Source organism: Dendrobates tinctorius, unplaced genomic scaffold, assembly GCF_039654945.1.
Source record: "Dendrobates tinctorius isolate UK_male_01 unplaced genomic scaffold, ASM3965494v1 ptg000016l, whole genome shotgun sequence".
Classification (NCBI taxonomy): Eukaryota; Metazoa; Chordata; class Amphibia; order Anura; family Dendrobatidae; genus Dendrobates; species Dendrobates tinctorius.
In genome coordinates, this window is record NW_027361684.1 from 6696502 (window position 1) to 6710487 (window position 13986).

A 13986-nucleotide genomic window follows, 5' to 3' on the forward strand; every position below is an offset into this window, starting at 1 on the left:
TGCAGACATGCGCAAAATACGCAACCACACCTTGCTTACGGATGACATACGGATCACTATTTAGGGGTCATTCATCCGTTTTACGCATGTAAACTACGGACCGTGTTTTGCGTCGGTTAGTGTGGCCCCGGCCTTACTCTGAAAGGCTGCTGTGTACACTGAATATTGGGCTGGGGTATGAGGCTGTCCCCATCACGGTAAGTGGGCATCCCCCCGGCGCGGTGTGAGGCAGTCCCCGTCAGGGTATGAGGCCATCCCCCGACGCGGTGTGAGGCAGTCCCCGGCAGGGTATGAGGCCATCCCCGGGCGCGGTGTGAGGCAGTCCCCGTCAGGGTATGAGGGCATCCCCCGGTGCGGTGTGAGGCAGTCCCCGTCAGGGTATGAGGCCATCCCTCGGTGCGGTGTGAGGCAGTCCCCGGCAGGGTATGAGGCATCCCCCCGGCGCAGTGTGAGGCAGTCCCCGTCAGGGTAGGAGGCCATCCCCGGGTGCGGTGTGAGGCAGTCCCTGGCAGGGTATGAGGCCATCCCCCGACGTGGTGTGAGGCAGTCTCCGGCAGGGTATGAGGCCATCCCCCGAAACAGTGTGAGGCAGTCCCTGGCAGGGTATGAGGCCATCCCTGGGTGCGGTGTCAGGCAGTCCCCGGCAGGGTATGAGGCCATCCCCGGGCACAGTGTGAGGCTGTCCCTGGCAGGGTATGAGGCCATCCCCCAACCCGGTATGAGGAAGTCCCTGGCTGGGTATGAGGCCATCCCCCGGTGCGGTGTGAGGCAGTCCCCGGCAGGGTATGAGGCATCCCCCCGGCGCAGTGTGAGGCAGTCCCCGTCAGGGTAGGAGGCCATCCCCGGGTGCGGTGTGAGGCAGTCCCCGGCAGGGTATGAGGCATCCCCCCGGCGCAGTGTGAGGCAGTCCCCGTCAGGGTAGGAGGCCATCCCCCGAAACAGTGTGAGGCAGTCCCTGGCAGGGTATGAGGCCATCCCCGGGTGCGGTGTCAGGCAGTCCCCGGCAGGGTATGAGGCCATCCCCGGGCACAGTGTGAGGCTGTCCCTGGCAGGGTATGAGGCCATCCCCCAACCCGGTATGAGGAAGTCCCTGGCTGGGTATGAGGCCATCCCTCGGAACAGTGTGAGGCAGTCCCTGGCAGGGTATGAGGCCATCTCCCGGTGCAGTGTGAGGCAATCCCCGGCAGGGTATGAGGCCATCCCTGGCAGGGTATGAGGAAGTCCTCCGGCGTGGCGTGAGGCAGGATATGAGGCCATCCCCCGGCGTGGTGTGAGGCAGTCCCCGCTGTCTTCTCTGCCCCCAATCCCTGTGTAACACCTCTCCCCTATGCACACGTACAGGGAAAATCCAGTCAGTCATGGGCAGTGGGGCGAGGAGAAGACACTGGGAGCTGTTTTCTGAGTATTCCTTTAGTCACATAGTACCTGGCGAGTTTACACTAAAGCACAGAATCATTTCATAGCAAGGGCAGGTTTACACAGGCATATACAAAATCGTTCAGTTTCTTCCAGAAATTTTCTCACTTGTCATCTGTGTACAATAGGGTGACCGCAAAAAATTGATGTCAGAATTTTGTCCGTCTGGACCCCACAAAATGATTCGCCTTTCCAGATATTGAGATAGCCAAAATTTGAGCTCGATCAAACGACGTTAACCCGTGCCGCTCGTCGCTCAAAGTTTGAAAAAATCCAAATTGAGGTATTTTAAGATTTAGGTATTTTGCATAGTCTGTTAGACTATAAAGAATGTGACAACAACATTGCAGAAATAGCCCTGACCAAATTTTCGAACCATTTGTGGTATTTGAATGCAGAGTTGGTGGGATTATCGTTTTTTGATCCCACCATTACAGACAATGAAAAGTTGTTAATGGCCAATAAATTGCTCAGTAGCACAGATGAACCATCAGAGCACGCTAGGGTTGTAAATCCAAAAGTTAGGAAAGAAAAATTAAAAGAGGTAGGAAGTAACCGACTTTAACGACCTTCTGACAAAAGATGAAGAACAAAAGCAATATGTCCTGCAAGTTGTAAGCAAATGCCGAGCATTATATTCTGACGTTTCAAAAACTACTTTAACAAAAGCTCTAGAATAGATTAGATAACTATGTAAAATTATCAACTCATCTAGGTTAGCGTGCTCTGATGGTTCATCTGTGCTACTGAGCAATTTATTAGCCATTAACAACTTTTCATTGTCTGTAATGGTGGGATCAAAAAACGATAATCCCACAACTCTGCATTCAATTACCACAAATGGTTCGAAAATTTGGTCAGGGCTATTTCTGCAATGTTGTTGTCACATTCTTTATAGTCTAACAGACTATGCAAAATACCTAAATCTTAAAATACCTCAATTTGGATTTTTTCAAACTTTGAGCGACGAGCGGCACGGGTTAACGTTGTTTGATCGAGCTCAAATTTTGGCTCTCTCAATATCTGGAAAGGGGAATCGTTTTGTGGGGTCCAGACGAACAAGATTCTGACATTTTTTCCCCCCCATATGAGATCCGGTCACCCTAGTGTACAATCTCAATTTTTTACACCAGCAGCTATTAATCATTTACAAGACCATTTACAGTCTCCTATGTTACAGAACTACAATATATCCTTAAAGATCAGATCCTCTATTGTGTTTCTGTATGGCATCCAATTTTTTCTAGCACCCATAAAATTAAAAGAGCGAGTCTCATCAGATTTACAGAACAAACTATCGCCTGCTGCAATTTTTTTTCACTCTCAGATTTGGTCAGTGAAAACAATCACTCAGCTGCAGTGCCCCATTGAGTAGTAGAGGTCGGAGTGCTGCCTGCTTTTTCATGGATTAGATTTGGACCACAAATACCGTCGTGTGAGCAAGCCCTGAGAGATACACAGCTTAAATAACGCAGTCAGTCTCTGATTCATGTTGCTTGTGATTCTGGAATCATGAAACAAATAAAAGGTTAATTTTAGAGGGAAATTGTCAGATGGTTCATGTTACCAAAACCTGAAACCTGTCATCTGATTCATGATCACCGAACCACAGGCATCATGAATTTGAATAGTGCAGCCAGGTTTCTTATTCTCTGGCCAGGGACCATAGTGAGAGAGCAGATTAGTCTAGCGCTGTCCCAGTCCATTGCCTGGTCTCTCTTGCATGTCCATAGGGAAATACCTGACCAGTGCTTTTTTTGCGCCGGTACAGTGTACCGGAAATCTGAAGGTGCTGCCGCACACCTTAAAATAATAAAGCATTCATTCTTACCCTCCGTCGCTCTGTCACCGCTGCTGTCCTCCAGTCCCTGATTCTTCCTGCTAGTACCCGGCTATGACTGGCGCAGCAGCAATGACGTCATCGCTGCTGCGCCTGTCACATGATGCCAGCGAAAGCAGGAAGAAGCAGGGACTGGCAGCGGTGGTGGAGGGTAAGAGCTGCGTAGAGACCCCGGGCAACAGTCGGCAGGGAAGGAATAGCAGGATGGGGGCCGTGGCGGTGACTGAGTCAGCGTCCCTACCAGTGGAGGGAAAAAACGTGCTGGGATGCTGGCGCTACACTTACTGAGGTATTTTAATGTCATAGAAAGTGGCACAGGCTTCAGACCCTATATATGTGCCATAATGAAAACTGCTTTATAACAGTGACTTCTACTCTGGAATCTCAGACTTACAAAAAAGGAGTTCTCTTAATATAAAAACCTCTAAGTGGCAGCACAACACTTCCTGCATGCATAACCCTTGCCTCCAGCTGTAGCTGCCAGAACTGTCTGGCTGCTGTGGGTAATGGTGGTCAATTATAGATCCAGAACAACTTGCGATATCATGGTTGTTGCCCAAATGTGATATATTAGTGGGGAATTAAAAGTTTCTGAAATAATGAGAAATTATTCAGAAATGCGTACCGGCAAATATTTTTTTTACAAAAAAAGCCCTGGACCTGACTATCTTCTATAGAAGTCAAAGCGAAGCTGGACTAGTCTAGTCTGAGACTAAGGTTCCTGGCCGAATCTTCAAAGCATATCTAGGGCAGCATGGTGGCTCAGTGATTAGCACTGCAGCATTACAGTGTTGTGGTCAAGGCAGCATGTACAAGGAGTTTGTGTATTCTCCCTGTGATTGTGTGAGTTTCCTCCCACACTCGAAAGACATACTGATAGGGGATTTAGACTGTGAGCCCAATGGGAACAGTGATGATAATGTCTGTAAAGTGCTGAGGAATTACTAGTGCTATATAAGTGAGTAAAATAAATGAATATCTAGGACACCAGAACATTTTTGAGAATAAGAAACCGGGCAGCAGGACCGGACTGGCCATCTGGCAATTCTGGCAAATGTTAACAGAATCGGTGTTCTCAAGACACCTCTACTGTTAAGTGTTGTGAAAGAAAACAAAGTCACTGACTGTCACTTATCCCACCATGGGTATCATTAGAGATATTGGTCTTGTAGTAAATCTTGCTTTCCTCCATCCAGGGTAATATTAGTAGTGTATCCCATCCGGTTCTTGGGGACGGGGACAACATGGGCTTGTGTGATTTCAAATGCCAGGGCTGAATTTCAGCCCCAGTCCGTACTTGCCAGGCTGTAACTGTGCAGCCAGGCTCTGATTCATGCTGCTTATTGATCGGTGATCATGAATCCCTTGATAGTTTCGCTTTAGAGCTATCTTATCATGTTTCATATTTGGGTCACAAAATCCACAATGTAACACAGATCCAGGCAAATAAGTGAGATGTAATGAATCTCAACTATACGCTGTCACGAGTGGACACAGACCAAAAATGGTTCCTGTGCAAAAACAATATATGGGGCCTTTACAGTCCAATGGTTCATTAGAATGCAAAATTTCACTTGCTTTGGGCGTGGAAATGGGCCCCTGACCTCTTGAGCCTCTGAGTAAGGGCAGAGATAGACTGTCGTATTTCTCGTGCGAGAATCGCATCGTAAGTAAACGTCGCACTGGGCTACTGGCTGTCGGCTCTCCTGACCTGAGCTTGACAGCTGCATAATAATCCATCACGCTGTCTTGCTCAGGACAGGAGAGGTGCCGGGCCAGTCCGTGCAATGTGATGCGATTCTCGCAGGAGATATACGGCCGTCTGACTAGCCCTAACTGAACGAGTTTCACTAGTGAAATGTCCGTTCCTGCATGTAGTTGAAACTTTCTGAGCAGAAATTGACACGGGCTGCAAATTTTTAAAGAAGTTGTCCACTACTTGGACAACTTCTCATACCCCACAATTGGCCCCCATAAAATAATAAAGCTTAGTAGGAATTGAATATGAAGAGGAAGTCCGTGATCAGCTGAAGCCCAGACTTCTCTTCATGTTCTATTTGTCCGAAGGCGGAGACAGTGACGCCAGAGCCGATTGGGCACCGGCGTCACAACACCGCACGAGAGCCCTGACACCGCAAGTGCAGACACCGCTGGAACGGCCCCGACACGGGATATGAGTATAGGTTTTATTATTTTATCAGGGCCAAACATTTTGATCAAGAAGGGGTTGTCCTAGTAGTGGACAACCCCTTAAAATCTGAAGCTTATCAATTCTTTGTGTATTATTCAGCACAGATTTCAAAGGAAATGGGTGAAAGCTGAAGTATTATGCAATTATGCAGCAAAATCCAGAAAGATAAGATCACACGTTGCACATTTTCTATTCACTCGTATTCTCAGTTAACCATTGAGTATATTTTGTGCGATTAAAGAATGTCAGTTTTTGTTCCCCTACTGTAAAATTACAGTTTGTTGCAAAATTGGAGATCATATGTGATCGGCATCCTGCAATCATGTTGCGGTCAGTGGGCGATGGAAGGGATGCCGCAGTTTCCAAGAGTTTAGGTTATACTGTCGGTGCATTGCAAGGGACCCAGTCATTTACAAAATTGCTATTTACCTGAAGATATACTTGAAATCTGCAGGTAAACAATGTGCTATGTAACCATGTTTGGTTACTTATAGAGTGGCTACAGACAAAAAATGAAGTTTTATTGCCTCCCCCCCCATAATGATCACCTCCAGTCATTTAGCCGGTGCTGGGAGGTATAACAGTCACAGCTCACTATACAGTAAGTGCGGCAGTAATGACTTCCCCTGCACATGACTAACAGCCTGCACTGCCAGTGGGTGTATGCAAAGCAGGCTGTCAGTCACCGTGCAGGAGAAGTCATTACTACACTCCCTGTACACAGGCCCGCTTTAGACAAAGTTGGGGCCCTGTGCAGAATTTTAAAGTGGGGGCACCAAATGCTAATATGTTGCACCATCACACAAACATTTCGGTTGTATTTACATGCGCTGAGTTCAGACTGTTAACCCCTTCACCCCCAAGGGTGGTTTGCACGTTCATGACCGGGCCAATTTTTACAATTCTGACCACTGTACCTTTATGAGGTCATAACTCTGGAACGCTTCCATGGATCCCGGTGATTCTGACATTGTTTTCTCGTGACATATTGTACTTCATGTTAGTGGTAAAATTTCATTCAAATAACTTGCGTTTATTTGTGAGAAAAACGGAAATTTGGCGAAAATTTTGAAAATTTCGCGATTTTCCAACTTTGAATTTTTATGCCCTTAAATCACAGAGATACGGCACACAAAAAACTTGATAACTAACATTTCCCACATGTTTACTTTACATCAGCACAATTTTGGAACCAAAATTTTTTTTTGTTAGGAAGTTATAAGGGTTAAAAGTTGACCAGCGATTTCTCATTTTTACAACACCATTTTATTTTTAGGACCACATCACATTTGAAGCCACTTTGAGGGGTCTATATGATAGAAAATACCCAAAAGTGACACCATTCTAAAAACTGCACCCCTTAAGGTGCTCAAAACCACATTCAAGAAGTTTATTAACCCTTTAGGTGCGTCACAGGAATTTTTTTGAATATTTAAAAAAAAAATGAACATCTAACTTTTTTTCATAAAAAAAATACTTCAGGTTCAATTTTTTTTATTTTACCAAGGGTAACAGGAGAAATTGAACTGCAAAAGTTATTGTGCAATTTGTCCTGAGTACGCAGATACCTGATATGTGGGGGGGAAAGACTGTTTCGGCGCATGGCAGAGCTCAGAATGGAAGGAGCGCCGTTTGACTTTTTCAATGCAAAATTGGCTGGAATTCAGATTGGACGCCATGTCACGTTTGGAGAGTCCCTGATGTACCTAAACAGTGGAAACCCCCTACAAGTGACCCCATTTTGGAAACTAGACCCCCCAAGGAACTTATCTAGATATGTGGTGAGAACTTTGAATCCCCATGGGCTTCACAGAAGTTTATAACATAAAGCCATACAATTAAAAAATCATATTTTTTCCACAAAAATGATCTTTTCACCCTCAATTCTTATTTTTCCAAGGGTAACAGGACCCTAAAAGTTATTGTGTAATTTGTCCTGAGTACGCTGATACCCCACATGTGGGGGTAAACCACTATTTGGGCGCATGGCAGAGCTCGGAAGGGAAGCAGCGCCATTTGACGTTTTGGGCTGGAATTGAGATCGGACACCATGTCGCGTTTGGAAAACTCCTGATGTACCAAAACAGTGGAACCCCCCACAAATGACACCATTTTGGAAACTAGACCCCCTAAGGAACTTATCTAGATGTGTGGTGAGCACTTTGACCCCCCCAGTGCTTCACAGAAGTTTATAACACCCGGGCGTGAAAATAAAACATTCGTATTTTTTCCACAAACATGATCTTTTAATCACCATTTTTTTATTTTCCCAAGGGTACCAGGAGAAATTGGACCCCAAAAGTTGTTGTCCAATTTGTCCTGAGTATGTGGATACCCCATATGTGGGAGAAAACTACTGTATGGGCACACGTCGGGGCTCGGAAGGGAAGTAGTGACGTTTTGGAATGCAGACTTTGATGGAATGGTCTGCGGGTGTCATGTTGCCTTTGGAGAGCCCCTAATGTACCTAAACAGTGGAAACCCCCCACAAATGACACCATTTTGTATACTAGACCCCCCAAGGAACTTATCTAGATGTGTGGTGAGCACTTTGAACCCCCCAGTGCTTCACAGAAGTTTACAACGCCCGGGCGAGAAAATAAAAAATTCGTATTTTTTCCACAAACATGATCTTTTAGTCACCATTTTTTTATTTTCCCAAGGGTACCAGGAGAAATTGGACCCCAAAAGTTGTTGTCCAATTTGTCCTGAGTATGCTGATACCCCATATGTGGGAGAAAACTACTGTATGGGCACACGTCGGGGCTCGGAAGGGAAGTAGTGACGTTTTGAAATGCAGACTTTGATGGAATGGTCTGCGGGTGTCATGTTGCCTTTGGAGAGCCCCTAATGTACCTAAACAGTCGAAACCCCCCACAAATGACCCCATTTTGAAAACTAGACCCACTAAGGAACGTATCTAGATGTGAGGTGAGCACTTTGAACCCCCAAGGGCTTCACAGAAGTTTATAATGCCAGGGCATGAAAATAAAAAAATCGTATTTTTTCCACAAACATGATCAATTAGTCCCCAATTTTTTCATTTTCCCAAGGGTAACAGGAGAAATTGGACCCCAAAAGTTGTTGTCCAATTTGTCCTGAGTACGCTGACACCCCATATGTGGGAGAAAACTACTGTATGGACACACGTCGGGGCTCGGAAGGGAAGCAGTGACGTTTTGGAATGCAGACTTTGATGGAATGGTCTGCGGGTGTCATGTGCGTTTGGAGACCCCCTGATGTACCTAAACTATTGAAACTCCCCACAAGTGACCCCATTTTGGACACTAGACCCCCCACGGAACTTATCTAGATGTGTGGTGAGCACTTTGAACCCCCAAGTGCTTCACAGAAGTTTATAACACTCGGACGTGAAAATAAAAAAATCATTTTTTTCCACAAAAATGATATTTTTGCCCCCAATTTTTTATTTTCCTAAGGGTAACAGGAGAAATTGGACCCCAAAAATTGTTTTGCAATTTGTCCTGAGTAGGCTGATACCCTACATGTGGGGGTAAAACACTGTTTGGGCGCATAGCAGAGCTTGGAAGGGAAGGAGCACCATTTGACTTTTTCAACTCAGAATTGGCTGGAATTGAGATCAGACGCCATGTTGCATTTGGAGAGCCCCTGATGTGCCCAAACAGTGGAAACCCCCAATTCTAACTCCAACCCGAACCCCAACACGCCCCTAACCCTAACCCTAGCCCTAACCCTAGCCCTAACCCTAACCCTAGCCCTAACCCTACCCCAACACACCCCTAGCCCTAACCGAAAAATGGAAATAAATAAATTTTTTTAATTTTATTATTTTTCCCTAACTAAGGGGGTGATAACGGGGGGTTTGATTTACTATTTATGGCGGTTTTTATGTTTGGCGGCTGTCGCACGCTAAAAGACGCTTTTTATTGTAAAAATAGTTTTTGCATCTCCACATATTGAGAGCTATAATTTTTCCGTATTTTGACCCACCGAGTCATGTGAGGTCTTATTTTTTGCGGGACAAGTTGACGTTTTTATTGGTACCATTTTCGGGCACGTGAAATTTTTTGATCGCTTTTTATTCCGATTTTTGGGACGCAGAATGAACAAAAACCAGCGTTTCATGAATTTCTTTTGGGGGGGGTGCGTTTACACCGTTCCACGTGCGGTAAAATTGATAAAGCGGTTTTATTCTTCGGGTCAGTACGGTTACAGCGATACCTCATTTAGGTCGTTTTTTATGTTTTTGTCGGTTTTATGCAATGAAAACTACTTTATATAAAAAATAATTATTTTTGCATCGCTTTATTCAGCGAGCTATAACTTTTTTATTTTTTCGCTGATTATGCTGTGTGGCGGCTCGTTTTTTGCGGGACAAGATGACGTTTTCAGCGGTACCATGGCTATTTATATGCGTCTTTTTGATCGCGCGTTATTACACTTTTTGTTTGGCGGTATGATAATAAATCACTATTTTTTGCTTCGTTTTTTATTTTTATTTTTTAAGGGGTTCGCTAAAGGGGTTAACTAATGGGACAGTTTTATAGGGCGGGTCGTTACGGACGCGGCGATACCTAATATGTGTACTTTTATTGTTTGTTTTTTTTATTATTTCCAAAAAATGGATTTATTGGGGGAATATTTTTTTTTTTTTTCTAATTTATTTGGCGATTTTTTTTTAATTATTTTTACACTTTTTTTTATTTTTTTTTTTACTTTATTAAATAGTCCCAGGTGGGACATCACTGTTCTGTGACAGATCGCTGATCTGTCACATCACAGATCACTGTGACAGATCAGCGATCTGACACAGGCACTGCAGAAGGCTTCCTCATGCCTGCGCTTTGCAGGCACTGAGGAAGCCAGCTTCCGCAGGCCCCCGAAGGCCCCCGTCGCCATCTTGGATTCGGGGGCCTGGAGGAAGGGAGTCCCCCGCAGCAGCGCTGCACATTGCGCTGCCGTGGGGGGCTCAGGGAAGCACGGATGGAGCCCCCTCCCTGCCGATGCTTCCCTTTAACCCCCGGTACACCGCGATCGTGTTTGATCGCGGTGTGCAAGGGGTTAATGTGTCGGGGGCGGTCCGTGACCGCCCCTGACACATTGTGCCGGGTGTCAGCTGTGGTAATCAGCTGACACCCGGCCGCGATCAGCGGCGCTCACAACGTGGGCGCCGCTGATCGCGCCGACGTACTATCCCGTCCCCGGTCATACGGGCCCAGGTACCGTGGACGGGATAGTACGTCGGATGGCAGGAAGGGGTTAAACGAGCGTGAACGACAATATTGATGTCGTTTGATGCTTATTTCCCGACCACTTTACAATGGCTGAGCAATAATGATGGACACGGAACGATCAGTCTGTCTCCATATAGTATCATGTTATCAGCAGCATATCTACAGTTTTCAGACGTGCTGCAGAGAGCAATGATTTTTGCTCTGGCATAAACAGTCCAATCACTCAATTAATAGGCAGCATTTTGCTCATTTAATATAATGCACTCCATAGTCCTCCATATAGTACAATGCACATCATAGTCTTCCATATAGTGCAATGCACACCATAGTCCTCCATATAGTATAATGCAGCCCCCCATAGGAGTATAATGCAGCCCACCTATGGGAGTATACTGCAGCCCCGATAGAGGTATTATGCAGTCCCTATAGTCCTCCAGTATTATGGCCACCAAATACTGATTTAAAAATAAATAACTACAATACTCACTTCTCCTCGTTCCTCCGCTGCAGCGCATATCCTCACCTCAGCCGCTCTGCTGTGTCAGAAGCAGAGGGGGATGATGTGAGAGGGAGCGTCATGTGACGCTCTCTTCTCCATCATTGCTTTCAACTGTATCATCATCTATGATACAGTGGGAACGCTAAGCAGATGCCTAGTCTGCCTGCCCCTAATACCGGCCATGCCTGAACAGTGAGCAGTGACTCCCTGCACGGCACCAATGACTGAAAGCAAGCGGCTACAGAGAGATGAAAAACTTCAAGGGGCTCTGTGAGCACAAAACAACTGTTCAAACTCAGCCCTGCCACTTGGTGCATCATGGCGGGGCCAATCATTTACATACACCTTCCCACCTGCTTGTTTTGTCTTAATCTCCACCCCCTTCTATGATTGACAGCTCTGGCTTCATAGAACCAATGAAGCGTGGAGATATATTAAAAATATGGAGCACCAAGCGCCTGTACTTGGGAAAAACAGTCATTCTGTGCTGACAGAGTCCCTTTAACAATATTCGGTAGTGTTTATACAAAATTAGAATAAAGGTATTTTGGCGCTAGCGCTTCACTTAGCCAGATGCAGGAGCTGATCGTGGTGCACATTAGAGATCAATCAAAGTCATTCAAGCAGGAAAGTAGAAAAGTGGCACTCACCAGGTTCTGCAGCAAAAAAATTATTTAATCCATTTGAAATGCAAACATATCGGCAGTCAGGGAGCGATTGGGGAGACTGTGTTGAAAAACGGCTGTTTCATGCTCTCAAAGCGCTTCTACGGGTCCATATGATCATGAGGCGTGAAACGGCCTTTGTCCGACACAGTCTCCCTGACCACTCTCTGCCTGCTGTTGTGTTTGCATTTCTAATGGATTAAAGCTTTTTTTTTTTGCTTCAGAACCCGGTGAGCGCCATTTTTAATACTTTCCTGCTTGAATGACCATTTATGACCCTGTGTCTGGAAGAACAACTGCATGAGTAGTTCTTATGTATCACAGACAGCTGCTACTAAGCAGATAATGTAGGTGCTGCGGTGTTACAGAATACAATGATTAGCTGTACTTGCCCCCTAGGTAATGGACGGATTGACTTGCATTTTACCAGTAAAATGTGCTCAATGTTTAGCAGCTCTTTCAGCCATCGGCATGTGTAAAAGAACAGCACCATCTGTGGCAATGTATACCAACGTTCTAGTTACTATGACACAGGAAATACTATTGAATGCTGTAATAATTGTGTGTGAGGCCATTGTCACCTGATGGTTAAAGGCAGAGATATATGGTTTTATATGTTCTTTGTGTACAGTTGAGCACTTTATTTTTTATAAGAAAAGCTATTTCTTTTCCTTCACCTTTCCAGACTCAAAAATGCTATAAACTCTTACATGCAGGTAGGACAGCCCATTAGGAAACTAACTATTTTTGAAACACTATTAAAGCAACTTAAACAACCTAGGCGTGTCTTGACAAAAATATATCAATCTCTTTTGGTGGATTCAATTCCTGTAAGAAGAGCCTACATACTAAGGTGGGAGGAAGAGCTAGGCCTCAAATTAGAGGACTGGGAAGTAGAACACATATACAAAAATTCATTTGGCCCATCCAAGTGTGTAAGAGTTCAGGAGAATTCATACAAGATAATCACAAGGTGGTACACTACCCCTGAAAAAACACATATGTGGCTTCACAATACCTCCCCAACATGCTGGAGATGCGAAACAGCTAGTGGGTCTTTTTTGCACATTTGGTGGTCATGTGAGAGGATCAAACCGTTCTGGAGGAGCACCTTAAAAATTATTTCTAGGGTATGTTTGCTTCCTGAATCTCCCCAACCGAGTCTTGTCTTCCTTAACTGGTCCAGCAGTTTGTCATAGTGCAAACATAAGACATTATTATTATTTTTAATAGCAGCTGCCAAACTGCTAATACCTATAAAATGGTGCACCCAAAAAAGTCAGAGTACCTCGGAATGGGTTCACAAAGTTGGCCAGCTTTATTATATAGAGGAAATAGCAGCTTATTTATACTTTACCCAAGACAAATTCAGAAGAATCTGGACACCATGGATAAGGTACAGGAAATCAAAGGAGTATTTAGGTCTCATGGGGAATCAGGCCTCTGGCTAGTCGTGATGATTGCCAGACTAGAGTTAGTCTATTAACTTTTCAGATCTTGGCCTTTTATAGAACAGTGTTGAATCCCCCCAGGGTTCTGCTGTTATATTGCAACACACCACTATCTTTGCGCTTCACTGGTAGTTGAGGGGCTCTCTTAAGCCCCCGTCACACATAGTGATCTCGCTAGCGAGATCACTGCTGAGTCACAAGTTTTGTAACGCAACAGCGATCTCACCAGTGAGATCGCTGTGTGTGACAGCTATCAGCGACCGGCCCCCCTGCCGGGTATCGCTGATCGTTCCTGAAAGGTCAGGACTTTCTTTGGGTCGTTGGTCTCCCGCTGGCCAGCACGCATCGCTGCGTGTGGCAGGCGGGAGAGCAACGACCAGCGATCAGCGCGCTGGTAACCAAGGTAAACGTCGGGTTTCTAAGCAGATACTTTCCGGACTTGCTCACGAACTCTCGATTTTTGGACTAATTTTGACCCAATTGATATGACTACTCCATTGATTCATATCTGAAAAACTGAAATATGATCTTTAGGTGGTGATAGTAATCAAAGGAAGAATGTTCCAAGGAGGTGCATATCTTGTAACCTTGTGTATATTTACATTGCTTGTTTTCTTTTGTTTGTTGTATTAAAACCAATAAAAAGAGGATTGAAAGAAAGAAAAGCTATTTCTTATAATTGTGATTAAAGCCTAAAATTGATTGGAA